Genomic DNA, 8,294 nt, shown 5'->3' with positions numbered 1-8,294 from the left:
GCTGCACTCTGTTCATATTTTCAAGGTTTCTTTTGCAGCTAAAAGAAGTAGAAACTTTTTCTTACATGAAATCTTGGATTCTGAAGTACAAAGTCTCAGCCTCCCAAAAAAAGACACTTAAGCAAACTAGCCCAATTCAACTCCTGTACCAAAGTAAGATTCCTGCTGGCCATCTTCTTTCCTAGATATATTATTCTCAGGATGAATGTCATTTTCTCTAAGCTTCTGTGAGCAACGGTCAAGCAGGTGACCCAGAAAACCTTCCTCTTGGGATCCCTGGTGGACAACAGACAATATATTGTTAATTTTCCTTAATGTTCAAAATATGATCAAAACTATATCTTGGACTTCTGCTACACTCAGTCCCAATTTCTTTCTCACTGTCCATGTCTGACACGCTTACCCTCCACACACACATACACACACTCTCAAATAAAGACAAGAGTGCAGTGAGGATTAATGGTGGAACATTGCCCCTGAGAAATTAAACATCACAGTCGGGAATGGCAAAGTTAAGGTTGATTGCTCTGGTTGGTGTAAGTACAGAGGGCAGTTTCTGAGCTGAAAGGGGAGTGAGTGAAGCATCCCAGCATATTGTTAGCCTCTCCATTATATTTATAACAATGTTGACAAAGGTGAGCCCCACAAGTGGTGTTAATATGGGACACAGAGCAAACAATGAGAAGAGAGATTTGGATCATGTAGGTAACTGTGAAAATAGGAGGGAAATTAGTGCAGACCAAATGTAAAATAATTAGTCAGGGTCACAGTAGGAGACAATCTAGCCAATACGAGCTAAAGGTCTGCTCCTGCTGCTTTTAGAGTCACTGAGAGTTTTGCCATTGGGTTTAGTGCAAGCAAGATCATGACCTCAACTGAGCTCATTCCAGATCATTGATCAGGAACAGATTTTGGGAGTGACAACTGGAAAATCATTGATGCTATCAGCCTAGTGCTCAGCTAGAAGGCAACTCCCTACCCTCTGTCACCCTCCAGTCACAACTCTCTGCTGCTAAACAAGATGCTAAACAGTAGCAGCCCTGACTACCAATCTTTAGCTCTAATCATTAGATCAGTAGCCTTGGCACTGTTTCCATCAAAAGGGGTTGCGCATGTCAGCATCTGATTTCTATTGGTCTTCCCTGCAGAAACTAGGTGATATTGCTTCAAAATAATCCTATTCTTACAGCACTCAGTTAAACAGCCTGAAGCTGGGGCTGTGGGGGAGATAGAACAAGACTTTTGTAGCATAATGTCATGTGCCCAAGTGCGCTAGGCAATTATGTAACCAAAGCTAAACCATTCTATATTTAGAATAAGCACCAAGTTAGAGTGGTCAGAGCTCTTTTGTGTGAGCCTACACTGGGGTACACAAGAAAGAGCTTGGCATAGAATAAAGATGCTATCTTTGATTCCATTTTCCTTTCAACTAGTGAATAAAATAAATCTCAGAGTATCCCAAATGGCCAAGAAATAGGAAAAAACATTTCCTTTGATTTTTGGTAAATATGCATCCCTTATGTGAATAAAGCAACAAATCTGAGACATTGAAACACACCCACAGTGCTCACAGCTTGCTGCCCCAGAGCCACCGTGGGAAGAGTTCAGTCAGATTGTTTGAAGAGAAGATGGCAGGGCATTTTGGCCTTCCCTGCAATGAATCAGCCTCATCCACTTTTCTCTCTCTCTCATAAATTCCTTTTGATTAAAGAGATATCTAAAGAAATCTGAAAAGTCTCTCTGGTACCAGCCCTCCCTGGAGTACAGGGAGAGGAGAGATCAAAAGGAACTCACAGAACACGTGATCCTGTGACCTTGGGTCCTAGTGGAATAGTCTGAGCTCTAACCAGAGAGCATTCTGGGGTAGATGATGGCTTTGCAAATAGCGCAGTGGGAAGGATTGGATGATCCAGTCGGCCCTTCCTAATGTCTGTGATCTGTCATGATCTGCTGTGGGTGGCTAGTGAGGTAAATATTGAGCCAGATCCTCTGCTGGTGTAAATGTTTGTAGCTCTGTTGAAGTCAGTGGAGCTATGCCAATTGACACCAGCTAACAATCTGGCCCCTCGAGCCCAGGGTTACTAGAAACCTGTTTCAGAAATCTTTTCAGGCTCTATTAATTCAGGTCACCAGATAAAATTATATTACAACATCTATAATATTATAGTATTGCATGGCTGTAAGACTGATGAATGGGCACACCAAGATGGGTAACACGGAACAACACCATCTGGATATTGTTCCATAGTACAGGTTAACATGCCTTCAGAGGGCTTTCACTGGGTCAAACTCATGCAAATTGTGGGGCAAAGACACAAAAGGAGACATTAGGTTCATCAGGTCCAACTTTAAATAAAGGACTCAAATGTGTCATCTTTACACAGCTAATGGAAAGCACATAGCTGTCTGTGTAATGGCAGCCATCCCATCTCCACTGGGATCTTGTCACTACTAGGGCTAGGCTACATCAGTACTGGAGGGGGTACCTCCAAAGAAAACCTACCTGCTGCATTTGGTAATTCAGTCGGAGCTGATCTTCCCATTGAGTTAGTAGTGACCCAATACCTGAGTGTGGCCTTAGAGCTGCTGTGTTCCTTGAGTTGCTATGTTTTCGATGAGATGTAAAACCAATCTTGTGGTCTTTGAATAGTCTCTGGCACTTTTCATAACAGTCAAAGAGTTTGACCCTGTGTCCTGGCTAAATTCCAGCTTGGGTAATTATGTTCCACCTCCATAAATTCCTGACAGTTTCAATTGGTTACGGGATTCTCCTTCACTTCCTGTTCGAGGCTGTTCCATGCTGTTGCTAAGCCATCGTGTTTCACTTTTGAGGAGGCTTCATATCAGCAGTGGACGAAATGCTACCAGCATCTACTTTGCAAACCACTCTGGAGTCCTGGAAGGCACTATAGAAATGCATGAGATTATTATTGCTTTCCTGAATTATTTCACTTTCCTCCAAAGTGTAACAAATTACAGAAATTAAACCAGCATCCCTTTCAATCATCCCAGATAATACACATGCAGCTCAAAGAATTAGAGACTTTGACAAAAGCACTAATGGGCCCTGTGACCCTATTTTTCCCCAGATGTAATTATTTCTTTTGAATGCTGCCTGTAACCTTTGGAAAAATGTAAAGCACAAGGGTTGCCAATGTGGCTGAACCTTTCTGCCTGAGATAAGACTTTTCTTTTTAATTTTTTCTGTTTGGCAGTTTATCCATGAAATAATTTATCCGCTGACCTGAGAATTGTAATTTATTTTGATCATTTTTATGCTACTTAGCAGAGTGACTGCTAAGAATACAGATATCTGATATCAGCAATAACTTATTACATTGCATTATGTGGTAATCTTCATTTGTTACAAGATATTTAATGAGACACTCACATTCTGCATTTGCCAGATGTGAAGAGTACTGAAGTAGAGACCAAGGGTATCTGTAATTTAACAGCTCTGATCTACCCCAAAGGACTCCATACAACTATTTTGTGAGTCAGAAAGTTGTCTACCAAGGAATAGGTGTATAGCAATCCTGTTCTGGTGTCTGTACCACAGAAACCACCAGAATAATTGGTACTGATTGTCCTTTTTTGGCAGCCATGACAAAGCAGCCAGGGACAGTCTACAGAAATCGAACAGCCTAGAGAGGGTCACTTTGGGGTATAGGTGAAGCTTGTGGTGCTGCTATTCCATTATGTAAAAAAAATCAGGTCATGGGCAAGGTGACACTGTGGATTCCACCTTTTATCTTGATGGAGGTAGGTTTACATATGTTTCAATTTGCAAGGGAAAACTTATAACTCATGTCTGACTAAAGCATACCTTCCAGCACAGCATCCAGTCTGTATTTGAAAACATCACAAGATGCGGAAACTACCACTTCTGTTTGTGGTCTCTTCCAATGATTAGCCACCCTCACAGTTAAAATCGTGTGCCTAATTTCTAATTTGAATTTGTCTGTCTTCAGCTTCCAGCTGTTGGTTAATATTATGCATTTAACTGGTAGATTAAAGAGCCCTTTAGAACCTGCTATTTTCTCCTGTTGAGGGTTACTTATATACTGTAGTAAAGTCACCTCTCAATCTTCCTTCTGGTAAACTGAACAGATTGAGCTCTTTAAGTCTCTCACTGTGAGGTGTTTTTTCCAGCCCTCAAATGATTTTTTGGCTCTTGTTTGCACCCTCTTCAATTTTTTTAATATCCTTTTTAAAATGTGGTCACCAGAACAATACACAGTATTTCAGGATCGGTCTCACCAATGCCATATACAGAGGTAAAATCACCCCCCTTCCTACTCACTATTCCCGCTTATACATCCAAGAACCACATTATTCCTTTTTACCACAGCTTTGCACGGGAGCTCATGTTGAGCTGCTTGTCCGCTATGATGCCCTACATTATTTTCAGAGTTGCTGCTTTCCCCCATTCTGTAGGTATAGCCTGCATTCCTTGTTCCTAGATGTATAACTTTGCATCTGGCTGTAGTAAAGTCTCTTTTGTTTAAATGGGTCCAGTTTACCATGTGAGCTAGATCATTCTGTATCACTGCCCTGTCCTCCTCAGTATTTACCACTCTAACAATCTTTCTGTCATCTAAAAATTTTATCAGCAGTGATTTTACATTTACTTCCAGATCATTGATTAAAATGTTGAATTGCATCAGGCGTAGAACTGATCCCTGCGGGACCCCAGTAAAAATACCCACATTTGATGAAGGCTGCCCTTTAACAACTACTATCTGAAATCTTTCAGTTAGTCAGTTCTTAATCCATCTCATGTTTACTTTATTGATATTGTGCTGATTTTAAAAATCAGAATGTCATGGGGAGCTCAGGACCGAAATAACAGGAAAGGCAGCAGGTCTGGCTTGAACTATGTGGTAGGACTTGGTGTGGGGAGAAGCCTCAATTAAGTGATTAATCGCACAGTTAAACAATAGAATATCAATAGAAATGTATTAAATATTTTGGATGTTTTTCTACATTTTCAAATATATTGATTTCTATTACAACACAGAATACAAAGTGTACTGTGCTCACTTTAAATTATTATTTTTATTACAAATATTTGCACTGTAAAATGATAAAAGAAATAGTATTTTTCTATTCACCTCATACAAGTACTGTAGTGCAATCTCTTTATTGTGAAAGTGTAATTTACAAATGTAGATTTTTTTTGTTACATAACTTAACTCAAAAACAAAACAATGTAAAACTTTACGGCCTACAAATCCACTCAGTCCTACTTCTTGTTCAGCCAATCGCTAAGACAAACAAGTTTGTTTACATTTACGGTCGATACTGCTGCCTGCTTCTTATTTACAATGTCACCTGAAAGTGAGAACAGGAGTTTGCATGGTACTTTTGTAGCCAGCACGGCAAGGTATTTACGTGCCAGATATACTAAACATTCATATGCCCCTTCATGCTTCAGCCACCATTCCAGAGGACATGCTTCCATGCTGATAATCTCAGTGGTGGCAGATGACAGAACAAGGTGCAATGGTCTTAAGTTGCAGTGGGGGAGGTCTAGGCTGGATATTAGGAAAAACTATTTCACTAGGAGAGTGGTGAAGCACTGGAATGGGTTACCTAGGGAGGTGGTGAAATCTCCATCCTTAGATGTTTTTAAGGCCTGGCTTGACAAAGCCCTGGCTGGGATGATTTAGATGGGGATTGGTTCTGCTTTGAGCAGGGGGTTGGACTAGATGATCTCTCTTCCAACCCTAATCTTCTATGATTCTATGATATTCGTTAAAAAAATAATGTGTTAATTAAATTTGTGACTGAACTCCTTGGGGGAGAATTGTATGTCCTCCTGTTCTGTTTTACCTTCATTACACCACATATTTCATGTTATAGCAGTCTCGGATGATGGCCCAGCACATGTTTGTTTTAAGAACACTTTCACAGCAGATTTGAAAAAATGCATAGAAGGTACCAATGTGAGATTTCTAAAAACAGAACAGCGCTCGACCCAAGATTTAAGAATCTGAAGTGCCGTCCAAACTCTGAGAGTGATGAGGTGTGGAGCATGCTTTCAGAAGTCTTAAAAGAGCAACACTCTGATGCAGAAACTACAGAACCCGAACCATCAAAAAAGAAAATCAACCTTCTGCTGGTGGCATCTGACTCCAATGATGAAAATGAACATGTGTCAGTCCACTCTGCTTGGATCATTTTCGAGCAGAACCCATCATCAGCATGGATGCATGTCCTCTGGAATGGTGGTTGAAGCATGAAGGGATATGTGAATCTTTAGCACATTTGGCACATAAATATCTTGCAACACAGGCTACAACAGTGCCATATAAACGCCTGTTCTCACTTTCAGGTGACATTGTAAACAAGAAATGGGCAGCAGCATCTCCCACAAATTGTAACCAAACTTGTTTGTGTGAGTGATTGGCTGAAGAGTGGACTTGTAGGCTCTAAAGTTTACATTGTTTTATTTTTGAATGCAGTTATTTTTTTGTACATAATTCTACATTTGTAAGTTCAACTTTCATGATAAAGAGTTTGGACTACAGTACTTGTACTGGGTGAATTGAAAAACACTATTTCTTTTGTTTTTTACAGTGCAAATATTTGTAATAAAATATAAATATAAAGTGAGCACTGTACACTTTGTATTCTGTGTTGTAACTGAAATCAATATATTTGAAAATGTAGAAAAACATCCAAAAATATTTAAATAATTGGTATTCTATTATTAACAGCACAATTAATCGTGATTAATTTTTTTAATCACTTGACAGCCCGAATAGAAATATGGTATAAACAAGACTGGGTAATTGGTAAGGGGTGCCTATGATTTAATTACATTCTATGATTGATAAGAGGTACTTATTATTGCAGAAGTTTTCTGTAATGGGTGAAATAAGGATCTATTGAAAGACGTTTTTAACTCAGTAAAAACTGCCAGTTGCCACAGCTGTCAATCATAATGACTGAATTAGAATTCCTTTTAGCTTATCACTCATGTAACCAAAAGATTCCAAGAAATTCCATAAGTAATTAGGAAAAACTAAAATGTCAGATCAGACCACATAGTGAAATTAATCATGGGAAAACAATTTTCCCTCCAAAAAGGAGTTTCCTTTGTCTCACCCCCTATAAAAGGAAAAGGGTTGGAAAGTTAGGCTGGGAATGAACACTCTCAGCATTCCACTAGGTACTAAGGAAGGGACCAAACTGCCTTCTCTTCACTACCTACAGGAGGTGATAAAGTATGCTTTCTTTCTGTATAGTGCTCTGCTAATCTCTGATTGTTAGTCTTTCATTAAATAATTCCATTTGAGCCTGTTATTTGAGAATCTTGAATCGTTATTGACTTCAAGCATGCAACACCAGTGTAAATAACCATTTAGTTTCACAAACACTAAATTAGCCAAACTCACACCTCACAATTAAACTGCAACGAGATGCAAGTTCGGAGAGAAAGCAAAAAAGGATTCAAATGAACTGGGTTGCTGCTTGTACCCAGAAAGCTATAATAAACACCTACTAACAAAAGTGGGTTATTGTCTGCAAAGAGGAAAGATTGATCAGGGCTTCTCTACACTTGAAATGCTACTGCACCTCTGTAGTGTGTCAATGTAGACACTACCTACACTGACAGGAGTGGTTCTCCTGTTGGCAGAGGATGGTAGTTCACCTCCCCGTAAGTTGGTAGCTAGGTCAACAGAAAAATTCTTCCATCGACCTAACACTGTCTATACTGAGGGTTAGGTTGGCTTAACTATGTCACTCGGGGTGTAGACCTAATTTTTTAGTGTAGCCCAGGCCTCAGCTGCAAAAAGAATAAGCAGGGAGAGCCAGGAAACCAGTGGAGCATGTATTCAAGTTGAGGCAGATTGCTCAGGTACAATTTTACACAACAATTTTTAGCAACAGCTTTCATAAAAACTGTATCTCAAAACACTTGACAAGGTTGCATAATCTACTTACCATACATCATTAAATAATATATCAAAACAGAGGGAGAGAATGAGAGCCAGAAGCAAGGGAGAAAAAGTAGTTTTTTCAGCTGAGTTGTGTAAGAGGGTTTGGAGAGGCAGAGAGACACAAGAAGCTGCCTGTTTCAAATGGCGGGAGCTACAGAGGAGAAGGTTCTTGAACCTGCAGTGGCAATATTATATGAACAGACAAAGATATGCTTGTTGCTAGAGGACTGAAGGAAGCAGGGAGGGGAGAAGAGACAGATGAGGACTGAGAAGATGATTTCCTGTTAACTCTTGATAAACTATATGTGTAAAAGTTTTGTGTTTTTGGCTGAAGTGCCCGTGATG

Source organism: Natator depressus, chromosome 6 (genome assembly GCF_965152275.1).
Source record: "Natator depressus isolate rNatDep1 chromosome 6, rNatDep2.hap1, whole genome shotgun sequence".
In the NCBI taxonomy this organism is placed as follows: Eukaryota; Metazoa; Chordata; order Testudines; family Cheloniidae; genus Natator; species Natator depressus.
The sequence above is the reverse complement of the archived record's forward strand: the minus strand, read 5'-3'. Positions refer to the sequence as shown.